This window comes from Mus musculus, chromosome 1 (genome assembly GCF_000001635.26).
Source record: "Mus musculus strain C57BL/6J chromosome 1, GRCm38.p6 C57BL/6J".
Lineage (NCBI taxonomy): Eukaryota > Metazoa > Chordata > Mammalia > Rodentia > Muridae > Mus > Mus musculus.
In genome coordinates, this window is record NC_000067.6 from 75760778 (window position 1) to 75777981 (window position 17204).

Genomic DNA, 17204 nt, shown 5'->3' on the forward strand with positions numbered 1-17204 from the left:
AGAGAGAGAGAGAGAGAGAGAGAGAGAGAGAGGGAGAGAGGAGAGGAGAGGAGAGGAGAAGAAAAAGAGAGAGGAGAAAGGGGGTGAGAGTGAGGGGTAAGAAGCAAGAGAGACAAGTAAGAGAGCAAGCAGGGGCTGAACAGCCCTTTTTATGGTCTTCACTGTTGCTAGGTAACTGGGGAGGAGTTTAGCCTGAAGGTCAGAAGCTTTGGCTATTGCCTACATGACTTCTAGCCTTGCTTCTCTTGTGGGGGCTGTGGGGGGCAGTAACTTAGGCAGGAGCCAGAGTTCCAGTAACATAAGGGAATACCTACCATGTCATGTAGGTGAATTATCACCATTTTCAGGGTTCAGACCTCAGCTCAACTGTAGATTAGCTTGTCTGTGCATAGCCCAATGCCCCACATCACTGGATGGTTTGGAGTAATTTGGAGTAATTTGGTTGTGTCGTTACTTTTCTGTTGCTGTGATAAGATTCCATGACTAAGGCAACTTATAGAAGAAAAGTTTATCTGGGGGTTACAGTTACAGAGTATTTAAGTCTATGACTATTATGGTGGGCAGCATAGCAGCAGGCTGGCAGGCAGGCACGGTGCTGGAGTAGTAGCTAAGAACTTACATCTTGAGACACAGTCACAAGGCAGAGAGAGCTAACTGGGAATGGTGTGGGTTTTTGAAACTACATATCCACCTGAGTAATGTACCTCTTCCAACAAGGCTTCACTCCTGAATCCTTCCCAAACAGTTCCAACCAACTAGGGACCAAATATTCAAATATATGAACCTACGAGAGACATTTTCATTCAAACCACAATAGGGACATATGATATGCAATTTTTTCTACATATCATCCACTGCTTAGCACATAGTAGGTTTTCTATAAATGTACAGAAGGTTGAGCTGCAAATGGAACAGCAAGCAATACTTTTATCAGGTTATTTCTTTTCAAGGGAGAGCAGAGTGGCAGAGTGGAGGGGAGATGTCTATCAAATGATTTATCATATCTATCAAACCACATTGTTTCTCATTTTTCTTTTTTCTTTTTTTTTTTCCTCAAGGATCTTATAGGAATAGATATTCGATGGCCCCCATAGCTAGAATCCAATCAAAGCACTGCAAGGCTCTCAGCCTTTGATGTCCTCTCCAAAGACTACAATTTTGAGAATTGCTTTCTTGATTGGCTATTGTGGATGGGTAAGGAGAAGCCAGTGCTCAGGTAGGGCAGCAGGAATGTTCCTGGAATTCCAATGGATTTCTGTTTTGAATGCTTGGTAGTTATTCATGAGAACTCTTTCATATGGAATCACACTTTCTTGCAAATGAAAATATTTATATATGATAGTATTCGTGCAATTTGGAAAAAAAATTGCAACCTGCACTGGCTTCCCTTTCCTCTGCGCCTGGCATCCCAGAATATTTTCATTCCTTCCCCAATGTTAATAAAAAAGAAATCAAACTTTTGCAGGCTTCACTTAGTTCCCGACTTTCAATCAGATCAGTCTGTGAGCTGAATATTTCCTTCTCTCTTTCAGGATCCATGAGGGATTGTTTGTGACTGGGCTGGCGGGTCTTAGCATTTGTCTACAACAGGAAAGGCAGGTTTAATTTTTGGAGTTGTGTGTAACTTACAACCTATATATTTCTTGCCCCTCCTCTGTCTTTCCCATCTTTCCAGCCCTGCATTTGAATTTAGAAGACTTTATCCCCTTCTCCCAACCCAGTTTGCCGTTAGTACAAAGTTAAAGAGTTATGGCTTAAAATATCGATCCAGGTTCTCTACAGAGGCTTTGGTATCTGGGTTCTGCATTTTGATATGGCTGATTGAAAGTGGTGTGGGTTAAATTTGCTTAATAGGATGTTGCACTCCCCTCTTGAGTCAATTTTTATCCATTTTATCAAGTTACTTATTGATTACAGCTCTCACCATGCTCACATTTATTTTCTGGGAAACTTAAAAGAAATATTATGTTTCTTGCTTTGAGTAGGGTAGGAACGTCACAGCATCTAGCTCATCGGGGACTCCAGAGATTTCAATACTTTCAGGTGACTCTGTTTTCTCACTGGGACTTAGCTCAGAATCAGTGTTGGCCATTTTGAATAGAATCCATATCAGAAGTTTGGCCTTTTGAGGACCAATGGCTCCTTGGTCTAATACAAGGCCTCTAGCTTTTGCTGTCCTATCAATACTGGAACCTCACTGGGACTCCTTTCAGATATCCCGTTGTTGCCCAGTTTCATGGAGATCTTGTAGTTTTGGATCTGTAGAACTGGCCCCTTCATGTACTCCAGCAGTTCATTGTTGGGATAGGCCAATTCAAATCCCTAGATCTGGGCCTGAGAGGTATCTGAGCTGGTTAGCTCACCAGCTCCCCTGCTCTCCTGCCCTTGAGGCAGGTTCACCAGCAACTCTGGCAACTAGGGCCAGCTCTACCTTGCTGCCCAGGTGAGGTGCAGGGCCTGTTCTCCCTATGTTGCAGCTGATGAAGGACATGGCCAGTTCTACTCTCATGACTCCAGGGCCAGCTCTCTTGCCTGCTATAGGTGGAGAGGATGGAGGAAGAGGAGGAGAGTGCTCTCTCTCTCTCATCTGTGCCACTGCACAGCAGACAGAAGCAGGACCAAATCTCCCACATTCATGTCCTCAGGCCAGCTCACCTCGAACCCCCATATCCTGTGTGGCCCAGGTGGGATACAGGGCCCATCCCCTCCATCCCCCCCCCCAAGTGCTACAGCAGGTGAGGGGCAGGACCAGTTCCTCCTGCTCTCATGGTTCCGTTGGGGCCAACTCTCCTGCCTGCTGTTGGTGGCAAGGACAAAAGTGTGTGTGTTGGGGAACCTCTCCCTTGCCAACAAAGTTTGGCCTTCTTTTCTCCATTATTTTTATTTTCTGGGCCTCGGAAGGCCCATGGCAGGCAGTTTGGCTTCTCTCTCCTAAAGAACTAAGTCTGGTTAAGTTGCCTGGTATGGGGGAAGAGCAGCTGTTCTCCCCAGTCAGGGTGTGGGTAGAGGAAATGTGCTTATTCTCCATCATGACCTGGCTAAGTTTTCACACACGTTCAGCATCCTTGATTTGGAATCAGATACAGAGAAGTCAAGTATGAGGGTAGAGAGCTATAACGGAGCATGATTCAGACCCGGAGATAGCCATGTCTCTCTACCCCGCTCAATTCCACTATTGGGGTCATTCGAGATGCTGAACAAAAAAGTCAAATGTTTGCTTTGCTATTGAGTTGCAGTTTTGCTAACGTTAATGGTTATTTCTAGAGCCAAGTACTGAGACACCAGCATGTGTAGCCTGACAAATTTATACTGAGAAAAATGTATGCTGTATGTAGTGTTTTTCTTTCTATTTTTGAGACAGGGTTTCATATAGCCCAGGCTAACCTTGAAGTCACTGTGTATCTGAGGATAACCTTGAACTCTTGATCCTCTTCTCTCCACCCCTCTTATATACTTTATTATTTTATTCATTTTTCAACTGTGCCGCCATATCTAGTTCATTTTGTCCTGGGTATTGAACCTAGTACTTGTGCTAGGCAAGTACTCTTACAACTGAGCTAAACCCCAAGTTTGTTTTTATCTTATTGAAATACCAACAGTTTAGAAAGGAAAGCTAGTGTCCAGGACCCGCAGTGGATTTTAATTAAATGGGCTGTCCAGTCTCCTTATTTTGGAGAGGCCTACGTTTATCTTCCAACCTCTAAGACAGCCACCACTAATCTTTGGCCCTTGTCCTGAATACAATGTGTAGTCCCTTCCTATATTGTGTCAGGCTTATCTTGTGTGACCAACAGGATCTGTAAATGTGATAGTATAGGTTATGAGGCTAGACCATAAGAAGATTCTATTCTTCCTGCTCTCTACTGTCCTATAACCCAGTTTGTGGGGAAGCCAGCAGCCGTGCCCTGAGCACACTAATGTAACTGGATGGAGAGGAGGTCTATGTGGTTAGGAGCTGAGGGGATGAAGGATGGAGTTTTTACTATCCAACCTGTTTCCTTTTCAGAATCTATTGATCTGACTCACTCCCTGAGGAGATGATGGCATTGTAGTGCAGCTTTGTGGAAGTCAGCATCTTATTCAAGTCTAGAAGATGAAGTGTTGCTCAAGCGAGGACAGAAGCAGTTGAGGCAGTAAAAAGAGGAGCCCAGGTGGGTTTTTGCTGTTGCTAATTCAGGGGCTCTGATCTGTAAGTTACTTACTTGCAGTGAGCCTTACTTGTTCCCTCAGATTAGGGCACTAGTGGATGTGGATTCTTGCCCAGCTTGCCACCCCATCCAACTTCTTTCTGGTCTGTGTCCTGATCCATGGAATAAGGAAGCTGAAAGAGAGAACTCTAAGGTTCTTGTAAGTGTCTGTGTTCTTGGTATGCCCTGGTCTTCTGGAAGGCAGCCTGGTGCAAGAAGGATTGTGCATGACAAGGTCTTGCTTTGAAGCTTGGTTCTGTCATATAATAGTCACATGACCTTGGTAAGTCATTCAGTTTCTTCAGGCTTTAGTTCCATCATCTATGAAATGAAAAAACTAACACCAATTCCCTTGAATGTATTGAAGAAGAACATGTACATACTGTCCCATGTGTAGGCACTTCATAAATATGAGCGTGCCAATTAATTTTGCTTGGAAGGTAATATTTAATGATAATATAGCTATATTTACATACTAAAAACTGAATTTAGATATAACTATTTTGCAAGTGGCAAATGGATAGAATGAAATCTAAGAGTGGGAGAAGTAGTCTAAGAAATATAGAAATATAGAAAGCAAACAGGGATTTAACTAATGGTAAGGACCAAACCATACCACACCATCTTGGCTTGCTAAGCTCTGTCTCATCTGAAATAGTGTAATGATGCATTTGTTATTGCCATTGGGTGCTGGTGTTTGGGTGTATGGCATTCTCTGAATATAGCCATGTCCCCATTTATCTGTTAGAGGAATTGGTTCATATAATTGAACCAGAGGCTGAGAAGACCAATGATCTATCATCTGCAAGCTAGGAACCTCTGTGAACCAGTGAGGTAGTTAATATGTATCTCCTAAGAACTAGAGGAGCTGGTGGCATATATTTCCATCAAAGAGCAGAAGCCCAATACCCCACCTCAGCAATCAGGGGACAGAAGGAAAAGCCTTTGGCAGTATGCAAAGGCAAATGACCTTAGTGCTATCCAAAGAGGGCCACAAAGATAGGCCTTTGCTCAGACAGGTGTGCTTCAAGAGCCATAGGCTAAGTGTGTATTTCATATGCCTGGGGATGGTGACAGTGAGGGCCACTGGCTTTTGAGGGCTTCAAGAAGGACTGGTAGGGCAGCTGTGGGTGGCTGTTGCCCCTGGCAGGAGATACTGCTGCAGAGGAGCTCCTGTGTATGCACACGTACGTGTGATGTATGGGATGTGTGTCAGCAGTGTGTTCCCATCTACAATCTGAAAGGATGCATATCTATAAAATTGAATATCACAGTGGGAAATTGCTTGATAGTGGTTTCTGGGAAAGGCTGGGAAGACTTAATTTAAGACCCATTTGGGTGTGTTATCTTTTGAGAAATATCTATTTGGAGCATTTGCCCTCCTTTTTTTTTGAGTAGATATCTCATTTTTTTGTTAGTGATTTTTTTTCCTAGTCCCTCTTGTGTTCTGGACATTAGGCTATTGATGGAAGAAACAGCTCTCCTCTCAAAGGAACGAAATAAATAGTTTATCCTGGAGCCAAATATGAGTGACCTTGGTCTGGGAATATAGATTCAGGTTTCCCTACATTCTGTGTTCCAACACAATCACAGTCCTGCTATGTTTTTATAGAAACAGAACAAAGAAAACCATAAATCAAGACCCTTTTCAAATCCGTTTGTGTGTACATCAGGTCGGTGGGTTACAGAAAATTGAGAAAATCTCAGTTACAGGCTTCAGATGCTAATCAAATGGCATTCTTAGCCTTTTGGTTGGTGAAAAGCAGGGGTCTGATCATACATTCCAAAGGATTTACATAATCATCACAAAGATGTTTGACCATATAGAGAGAATAGTAATGAATAGCTTTTAAGGAGGCTGAAGGTGGTCCAAGTTATTTGGCTCTGAACTTGATACATTTTCACCTTTCCACTGAAGTTCTGATCAGTTCATTATCCTTTATAGCCACTGCTTCTTTCCAGGAATTCTCACTCATGAGCCTTTTGTTGAATGAATAATTTGAAAAATATTTTATATAAATATATATTATATAACAATATATAACAATGAAAATATATATGTGTATATGTACAGACACACACATGCATATAATATAACAGGCTGGATAATAAGAACTCCATCCTTCATCCACTCAGCTCCTAACCACAGAGACCTCCTCTCCATCCAGTTACATTAGTGTGCTCAGGGCACGGCTGCTGGCTTCCCCACAAACTGGGTTATAGGACAGTGCAGAGCAGGAAGCCCTCACCATCCCCACTCCGAACAAAGGCCCCATCTTTACTAACATCATTGCTATCTCTTTCAGAATCTAGTCTCCATTTTGTACTCTAAGTTCATACTTGGTTCTATGTCTTCTTCATCCCTGAATCTTTTCTTATAATTCAAGGGAGATTTATAAAGGAGAAGAATTATAACTCATATAAACATAATTGAGTCCAACACTCTTCTCACCTGGTCTAGTGACATTGGTACAGAACTGCATTGTGAAGAACACAGTCCACTAACCAAGAACAATTAAACTATACTAAAACTGCCAGTGCTCCTGGAAAGAACATTAAGGGAAGTAAATATATATTTGAATATACAGTAAAACTTGTTAAACTCCTCACCTCAGATATTTGCTATCTATTCCATTCCTGACCCCAGCAGAATGATCTCCTCTCCATTCTCTCTCTAACCAGGACCTTTCCCATCACCTGTCTTTGTGGATTCCTTGTTTATCCCTCTCCCTCTTTCACGTCTACATTGATCACTCTTATTTTTGACATAGATCATTTGCTGGTACTCAGAGCTACTCAATGGTCAGGTGGACTCCTTTGTTAGGCAGTGCTTCTCCTGCCATTGTGAGAGTTCAGGAGTTCAGGAATGATGGGAATAGGTTCTGAAGATGTTGACTCAGATGAAATACTCTTGCCATACATAAGAACCCAGGCTTACATTTGTGTCCTTGTGTTAAACTGTGCTATGACACTTGGATTGAATCTGATTAGATTTTGCCCTTCTTACTCAATTGCTACATAAATGATGGGGACCTTTGGACCTGCATTAGATCTAGCTTTTGTCTTTGCTTTAATTTCTTTGAGGGGAGTTACCTCAGGGATCTTTTCAGCACCCCCCCCCCATCTTTTCCATAACAAGAACAGATATGCTACGCTCAGGTGGCCCAGGTTCTCCACGTGTCAGCTCTATAGTCCATCTGTACCAAGCCTTTGCTTTATGATTCTGTCTTTTTGAGGGGATGAATTGGCACTGGACAATGTGGGAGCGGTGGGAGCTAACAGTCAGGTGTGCGGACTTCTCAAGTAAGGGATGGAGTAGACGATTAGCTGGCAAGACTCACCGTGCTCCAGGGAAGCAGAGAGTAGAAGATAGTTAAATTCATGGGGGGTGGTGGATGGAACCAGCTGTCGATACATGAGGAATAGTAGTCATTTCTGGGTGTTGTGAAACCTGAAGTTGGAGAGAGACAGAGATAGATAAAAGAGACAGATAGTATAGGTAGGTAGGTAGATAGATAGATAGATAGATTAATTATTGGTTCACCCAACTGTGACATGCAGCCACAGTTGTAGTTAACAACTCAAGGAACTTGTGACAACTCACCTTTGCCTACTCTTTCTGCTTCCCCACTCTTAGCTCCTCCATCTCTGTTACTTCCTGTTCAGTCTCAGCAGAAAGAACTCTTTCTGAATATCTTAAACAAAATTTCAGAGTGAATTTTATTGACCTGGATGAGGTCACATACTCACCCCTAAATCTGACTAGGAGAGGGATTATGTTATGGGCTGAAAGAGGGCTTTCTCAAAGGGCAAGTGAAGTTTTGTTACTAAAGAAGGAGTTTCTGCGAAACAAACCTGCTCAGGTCCAAGTTGGTATAAAGCAACGCATGGTATCCTTGAGCCCAGTTTCTTCACAGGTAAAATTTCTTCTTCATAGAGCCGCTGTCAAAGCTGTAAATAATAAATACTCAGCACCTGGCAGGTAGCAGGCCTTCAGCAATTAGCAGCAGTTCTTCCTGTTAGATGTAGAGAACCAGATGGTGGGAGGAGAATTTTTTACCCAGCGGGATGGTATGTGCATACGTGCGCGTGCATACGTGTGTGCATGTGTGTGTGTGTGTGTGTGTGGAGGCCAGAGGTTGATTTCAGGTGTCTTCCTGTAGTGTGTTCATGCTTTTTTTTTCTTTCTGTGTTAAATAGGCCTTTTTTCCTTTATATTTTTACTTTTGAATTTAAGTACTTTTTTTATTCTTGAGAATTCCACACATGTATGCAATGAAATTTGATTATATTCACCCTCCACTTCTTCACCCATCACTTCCCATATGTCCCACCTCCACCTCCACGTCTTCTATTTCTTTTGATTAATGCCCTAAATCCCATTGGTGTTACCCATGTGTGTGGGTCTATCCACTTAGAACATGGGAAATCTATGAATGGCCACACCCTAAAAATTAATGATTTCCCCTCCCCTGCAGCTATTTGCCAACATTCCTCGGTAGGAGTGGGCCCTGGAGGACACCTCTTCCAATGGTGTAAAATTCTGGTTGGCTTGATCTCGTCTAACTCTTGTGCAAGCACAGCTGCTAAGTTCATCAGCATCATGTCCATGTACTATCCAGAAGATAGCATTCCACAGCCTGTTCCGTGTGCTGTTCAGAAGACGGCTCCCCACAGCCCTTCTTCCCATCCTGCTTTTATGTTGTGTCCACCTCCTCTTCTGAGATGTTTCCTGAACCTTGCCCACCTTGTTTCTGGGACAGGATCTCCCACTGACCTTGAGTTTATCAAATATGGTCAGGCCGGCTGGCCTGTGAACTTCAGGGATCTACCTGTCTCTGCCCCTCCAGCGCTGGTGTTATAGACATGTTCTTCTGCTCCTACCTTCTATGTGGGTCTAGTTAGGTCTTACTGTTTATGGAGCAGGCCTTTTACTGACTGGGCCATCAGTATGGTTGCACTGAAGCTCATTAAGGGAAAACATCTTCTGGTTAAGAGAACTGAATCTCTGACCCGAGTGGAAGCCTAACATTCCAGTTGGGCATGTTAATCATCTGCCCAAGAGACCAACACCTTAAGTCATGAGAAAGAGACAGGAGGAATAATTATCTCTTTAAGGAGAGGATATACTTCTCCTTGCTAGAATTCCTGCCCCAGTACACTCTCTTTCAGAACCATATGCATGCAGCTTTGTAAGTCTGTCCGTTTTTCTGAGTTACTCAGAAAAATGTAACTTCCCCCTTTCCCTTCTTTGATCTTGTCCTATGTATGTTTTTCTGACACTTCAGACTTCACTCTTTCTCCGAAGCCCCCTTACCCCCTCCATGTGATCTCGCTTTCTTAAAGGATAGAAAATTTTCTATCTTGACTTAAAAATGATTTATTTATTTTGAATTCTTGGTTTTTTATTTTTTATTTTTGAGACAAGATTTTTCTATGTAGCCCTGGCTGTCCTGCAACTCACTAAGTAGACCAGGGTAGCCTCAGACTTGAGCTCAGAGAGACCCACCACCTGCCTCAACCTCCCAAATGCTAGTATTAAATGTGTGTGTCATTATGTCCAGCCTTCACTGCGTGGTTCTTGTGTGCCTCATGTCTGTCTTCCATGCCTAACTCACGCCGCTATGGCTTTCTCTCTTGTTTCCCTTCTCTGGGCAGCTGCTGAGACTTAATGGCTGGCTTTGGAGTCTTTCTTTTAAGATCTAATAAAACTGTACGAGAGTTTCCTTTTGAGTCTGTTCCTCAATGTGTTTGACAAACTAGACTAAGACCTCAGGAAGGAACCCTAATTTCCCAGGAAACGTGGCAACTCCACTGCAGTGCCCCCATGCTCCTAGGGACACCATCTACTCAGCTCCCCTTCATGTTCTTTTGCCTTCTGATTCTCTCTAGTTTCTCAATTGTCCTCCCCTCTCCTCCGTTCCCCTCCCTCTTCCATCTGCTGTCTAATACACACATCCATACATATTGTTACAATGCAGTATTTCTTATTGTTTGTGACATGAATTGAATTTATGAAATTTTTCTATCCCGACTTTAAAAAAAAACCCATTTGAGTTATTCACCCAGATATGTGCTGCGGAATTATGTAAACAGCTGCATAAATCAGACCGGATGGAATAAATAAGGGAAAGTTGAATTAGAAAACAAACGTATGTTACCCATCTCATGCGGTTGCTCCAGGTGGGATCTGTTTACTGAAAAGAAAGCCTCGCATTCCCTAGCCTTCATTTAAAAACCGAGTCAGCGGAACATTTTGTATTTTCTTCAACACAAGCCAAGCAGTGATGTTAGTGGTTCATGCCTGTGCATGTGTGGCCCTTGATCTCCACTGTGGGGCAGTGACTCGTAATAAAATCGTTCCACCCAGCTTTATCGGGACCAGAGAGGGTGTTAAAAACAAACCAACAGGAGGGGAGGATGATAAGCCATCAGGCAGGCAGGAAGAGGGAAGCCTCAGATCTCTCCTCTGAGAGGCCATGGACTGTAAAGAGGAAGAGATGGCTACAGTGGAGAGGTACAAATAAAGATGAAATAGAAAATTCCCCCTTGGCCTTTGCTCCTTAAGAATTAGACACATGGATTTGCTTCTCTGCTGGACCCATCTGTCTATTTTCTAGCCTGTACTTTTGGGAAATGTTATTGTTGCTGGGAAAGGTGGGTCCATGCCTGAGTGGTTAGTGGAATGTGGTGGCCATCTGGACCACTACGTATAAACCAATTTCTTTTACACTGTCTATGCACATGACCACCTGTCCTTTCTCCTTTGAAGGGGGGACTGGCAGTGCAGGGAAGATGGGCAGCATGGGGCACATTATGTGAGAGATGAAGAATTCTGCCTCGTCTCATGTACTGAGTGGAGAGAGGCTGTTCTGCTTGGGGATGCTGTTGAACTTGAAATGTGGTACTCTCTGATGGAGACGGGATGTGTTCTGAGAGGGAGCACAGGCTTGAGCATCAAGACCTATGAAGTTGTAAGATTGTGAGAGGCTCTATCTGGACTCTAACATGGTGCCTGAAGATGAGGCCTTTTGGTCTAATGCCATCAGAGGGCAACAAAAGAAGTTTGGCTCCATCTCAAAACTTATCCAGTCCCTGGAGCCCTCGCTGAGTCTAGGGGGACTTCTGTGGGCTCTGTGCTCCTCCTCTGTAAGCCAGGACTCTAATCTGTGTCTTACATCCTTCCTGGGACCATTGTGGGGATTCCCTCATTCGGAAAGAATTCACAGAGCCCCGACCACACATTTAGCATTGGGTGGGGCACTTTGGAGAATAGGGAACACAGTTAATTCTCAGCGTTATCCTTAAAGAACTAACAGATGTGGATGGAGTTTAAAGAGCCGTTAGGGGTGTTTGTAGATGAGTTATGCAGACAGAGGTGGGTTAACCAGCTCAATGCAGTCTGGGGCTCAGCTCTATTCTGCCCGTTCCTGATTAAGGCTATGTACTCCTCTCATAGGGCTCCCCTACAAAACAACTGGTAAAGAATACTTTCTCTAGGGAAGTCTTGTCTAGATCTGGCTAACACAAATCTCCTAGCCATTCAAACTTTCCTCTTGTCAGGCCCAGAGTAGCAACAAATAAAGATAGCGCTAAGGCATTAGCTTCTCATGTAAGGGAAAGTAGAGGGGGTCATGTCTCCATAGCCCAGAATTTCAGGTCATCAGTACAAATGACTTGGCAAGTTTAAACTGTGTGAAAGTGAGCTCTGACCAGGACTTCAGCAGTGGATGCCCTGGGTCTGTGCTGGGGGTGGAGGGGCAGGAGCCAGGCCTGCTGGCTTAGCTTGCAGAATGACAAGGGACTAGTTAGCATCCTCACCGCTGTCCTGGGGAGGAAGTCTTCAGTCTGATCCCGCTTTTATAAAGTTTCCTTGAAGGATCTGATTGTGGCAGCTAGAGGCTCACCGAACCTTTCTGAAATCAGATGTTTTCAGTTGTTTTTTCATATTTCTTCTTGGCTAGACTCTTGGTGCTGTCACTCGGCAGCTGTGGCAAGCTTGCACTCCGAAGCTTTCTGCTCCTTCCCATAGGTCTAGTGCAAAGGCAGTCTAAACGGTGTTCCCTAAACTGGAATCCACAATGCTATCCATTCCAAGACCAGGGGCAAATTCTGGGCCTCAACTCTCCCAGTTCTGCCGTCTGGTAAAGACAGAAGCTCCGCAGGCCTCTTCCATTTAAGACAGTATAAAGCAAAACAGGTGCCCTCTGGTCTAGCCATATCCCCTATAAAACAGCCGGACTCTCTCCTTTTTGTGGGAAAACAGCAGAGGGAGGTTGGACTAATTAGTTTCCTCTCAGGAATGTGATTAAGGGAAGGTTGTTTGAGGTGGGAACGGGAAGAGGCCCATAGGGAGAGCTTTCACTAGGGAGAGCCACTGAATCCTGAATGGCTGCCTGAGGCAGGCAAAGGTGCAGTGAGCATCCTGGCTGTCACTGCCTTCCTGCAGGGGGTAGGTGACCTGGGGAGGAAGTGGCATAGAGGTGACTCATGACCTAAACAGAGGTTGCAGGAGAGGCCCTCTTGGCCCTCAAACTGTCTCACAAAATTGAAACATGAGACAGGATAGCTTTTCCTTCAACTATTCCCACTATTAGCCGGATGGCCACCAAGACGTTGGCTGTTTTTTTTTAAGTGTTTTACTCTTTTGGGTGGGTGGGTGGGGTTTAACGTCTTTAAAACTGTGGTAAAATGTACACAGTATACAATTTGTCCTTTGCATCATTTAAAAGCGAAAAGAGAAGCATCATTAGGTATCGCTATACATTTGTCTCCATCTATGAATTTTCTCATTTCTTGAACCAGGCCTAGAGGCTGGGGAGATAGCTCAGAGGGTGAGAACACTTGTCCTACGAGCACGAGGACCTGAGTTCAAATCTTCCGAATCCTCATAAAAATCTAAGCATGGCGGTTTGTACCTGTAACCCCAGCGCTGTGTGGGCTGGGGGTTCAGTGACAAAGGGGATCCTCTGGTACTTGTTGGTCACCATCTTGGCTTCAGGTTCAGTGAGAAGCTTTGTCTTAGAAGAATAAGACAATGTGGTAGATGACACTCCTGTCCTCTTCTGGCCTCCACATACACACATGGGCTCATGTATCTGCACAGACATGCACGTGTATGCCGCGTACATCACCAGTAAATATACCCAGGAAATAAGAGCTCCCTTCCTCCTAGGCTCTGGCAATGGTCATTCTGCTTCTGCTTATCTAGGTCTTACTGTCCTAGGTGCCTCCTATTAATGAGATTAGATAGTCTTTGTTCTCATGTGACTGGCTCCGTTCAGGTGGCATGTTTTCTTCCAGGGTCATTGTGTCCTAGCAAGTGTGAGACTTTCTTTGCAAAGGCTTGGTTGTGTTGCATGATGTGTGTGCAGCCCGTTGTGCTAACCCTTTTGTTTGTTGGTGGGCATTTGGACTGCACCTGCCTCTCGGCTACTGCGGACCATGCTAATATGGGCATGGGTATAAAAGTAGCCATTGGTCTCTCCACGTTGAGTTCCTTTGGTGCATTCCTAGAATCACCGGACCATGCAGTGGAGCTAAGGTAAAGTTTTTTTTTTTTTTTTGTTGTTGTTGTTGTTTTTAATTAGGTATTTTCCTCGTTTACATTTCCAATGCTATCCCAAAAGTCCCCCATACCCACCCCCACAATCCCCTACCCACCCACTCCCCCTTTTTGGCCCTGGCGTTCCCCTGTACTGGGGCATATAAAGTTTGCAAGTCCAATGGGCCTCTCTTTGCAGTGATGGCCGACTAGGCCATTTTTTAATACATATGCAGCTAGAGACAAGAGCTCTGGGGTACTGATTAGTTCATATTGTTGTTCCATCTATAGGGTTGCAGTTCCCTTTAGCTTAAGGTAAAGTTTTAAAAGCATCATTGTACTGTTTTCTATAGCAGCTGCACCATTTCTTTTTAGTGTGTATATGTGTGTGTGTTTTCATGGGTTTGTGTGTTCACATACATGCATAGCATATGTGTGGAGGTCAGAGGATAACCTTGGGTGTCTGTCTTCAGGTACCTTCATTTTTTTATAACTCCAGACAAGGCCTCTCATTGGCCTCGAAATCACTGATAGCCCGAAAGCTCACTGGCATTGTTAGGTGTGTGCCACCATACCCAGCTTTTTTCCCTCCCCCTGTAACTAACCACAGGAACCTGAACTCAGGTCCTCACACATGTGAGACCGACACTCTATCAACTGAGCCATCTCCTCAGCCCTAGCTGCCTCAGTTCATATTTTTCCAGAAAAGCAGTCTCAGTGTCTCTCTTTATTATGTGTGTTTTTGTTGTTGCCCGTTGACCCTGTCCTGATAAGAGATATGCTATTGCCCTCAGCCAGGACCAACCAATGAAAGAAGTAAGTGGGGTCCCCACTCTCTAGTCTCTAGCTACAAGAGCCTGGACTTTAGAGGTGCCTGTAGATGGCAAAGGCAAAAGAGCCGGGATATGGATCTGTGTTCCTGTTTTAAGGAGCAGGGTTGAAGCAGTGTCCCCGGAACTTGAGGGCATGTTGGCTCATTTCACATGCAGGCATCAGTGATACCTTGCCCCTGCAGAACCAAGGGCATCTTTAGCACTATTTATGGGGCACCTGCTATGTGTCAGACATTGTATAGGGACCATACATTCATTTCATATAACTCTTTTTTAACATCTGGAAGATACACGCGGTCCTGAGAGACACCAAATTAAAAAATACCATTAGCAGATGCTGTGGTTTGACTGTGTCCCAATAACTTCACGTGTTGGAAACTTAATCTGTGCTACAATAGTGTTGGCAAGCACAGATTAATGGTTACGTGGGCTTTACCTCATGGATTCATTTGGTCATTACAGAAGTGTGTCTGCTACCTTGAGAGTGGCTTATGAGTTTAGCCCCCAGTCCTCTCTTGCTCCTGTTCCTTACCTTTTGACACAGGATTCAATAAAAATCCCCTTAGCAGATGTCCACACCTTGAAGTTGGACTTTCTAAGCCCCGGAACTGCTAGAAATAAATTTCAATTGTTAAAAAGAGTAATCAGGCTTTGGGAATCTGTTACAGAAACACAAAAGCAACTAAGGCACTCTCCTAATGCCTTCCCCATAGGTGCAGTAGAGTATTACCAAGAGCTCAAGCGAGCACTGAAGACCTTCTACGAGAGCTTCTGAGAGTGATACTAAGGGGACAATAGACTTCATGATGATTTGGATCCTGAGCTCTGGGCTCCGACCCCAGACTTGTAGCTTTTATTTTGCTGCTTAGGGAAGTTGCATTAGTTGTGTCTGGAGAAGTGGTTCAGCAGTTAAACGCACTTGCTGCTCTTCAAGAGGACTCGAGTTCAGTTCCCAGCACCCATGTTGGATGACTCACAACTGCACATAATTCCCATAATTCCAGGGATGGATCTGATGCCCTCTTCTGGCTTCCATGGCCACCTGCACACATACATGCACATACTGATGATAGAGAAACACTGACACACATTTGGGTGCGCATGAGCACGAGTGCACACACACACACACACACACACACACACACACACACACACACGAGAGAGAGAGAGAGAGAGAGAGAGAGAGAGAGAGAGAGAGAGAGAGAGAAATTGTATTAGTTATTTTGTTTCTGCAGTGACTCAACAACATGATTAAGATTTGGATCCTGAGCTCTGGGCTCCCAACAACAGCATCCATTAGCTGTTGCTTTCTGGCTGGGTCTTCTCCTAGTTCTTGGCTCAGAACAAATTGTGCTTCTGCTCTGAGTCACAAGGAGAGCCGGAGCTCCCCTTACAGGCTCTGAAGACACAGAGCTGCTCACATGACTCCGTGGATGCTGTTATCACTTCTTTATATCATCTCTTTGGGTCTCCCAAGGGCACCTGTCTGGCTTCTTACTCATCTTGTCTGCTTCTTTGTTCAGGGTCCTCTTGGCTTCCCTTCAGACCTCTGACTACTTCCTCTCTTGGTCTGCCCCTCTCGGAATGGGCTGACAATTCTGTCTCTGCTGTCTGACCTTGAACCACACAGCCAGCCCCCCATGGAGTCGAAGCTCTGATCACCCCTCATGCTGACTTCCACAGCAGCCGTCTTCCTGGCGGGCATTTCCACCTGCGGCCTCACCCCTAGTTGTACACTCTGAACCGACAGCTAGGCTAATTTTCTCCGAGTGCTATTTTGATTTCACCATTCGTCCATTCGGAAATCGGCAGGAGCTCCCATTTGCCTCCCACCTTTAATCTAAACTCCTCAGCATGTGTTTCAAGTCCTTGGCAAACTCCCATTTAACTACCCTCATCTTCTGCAACCTTCTGACTTTTCATCTTAGCTCTGGCCTGATACAGTCAGCATAAGTCCCCAGCTTTAGGGCACAGCTCTATTCTTACCTCTACGAGTCATGTCTTTATCAAGGCAGAGCAAAGATGTGGGAGCAGGAACCCTAGAAATTTGTTTGGATATCATAGCCCTAGTTTGCCTGCAATGGCTGTCACATAAGAAGTGCTCAATAAATATTTCTCAAGGGAATGTTAAAGAGCCTTGTCTTTGAAGAGCATTACTTGGGTTAATCAACAAACATATTAAGGTGTTTAGAGCACAGAATGGATTCACTTCTGGTCAAGGAGTGCGTAGTTCCATCTAGACATATAAGACGGCTCCACATTCCCTTGATCATAATATAGACTGACCATAAGATATAAAGTCAATCGTGATAGTGTGTGGGGGAACATTCATAATGTTAGTTATACACAATGCATGTTCAACTTCAGAAACTTAAGAGTGGGAAGAATATATGCAACAGAGAATAGAAACAAATCTCAGGTGTTAGATGCAACCACAGAGCAAAGGTTCTTTATACTCAACCTGGGCTAAGACTCGTTTACTGCTTCCTGTGCGTCTTTCATCTCTCTCTATTCGGACGTGAGCCCCTTACTGTCAGGAAGCACCTTGCCCCTTGAGTTTAGACTGTTTTCACCCTGCAATACCATACATAGCTTGAGGACTGTTTCCTGGGTTTCAGTCCTGGCCTCCAGTTGACAGCC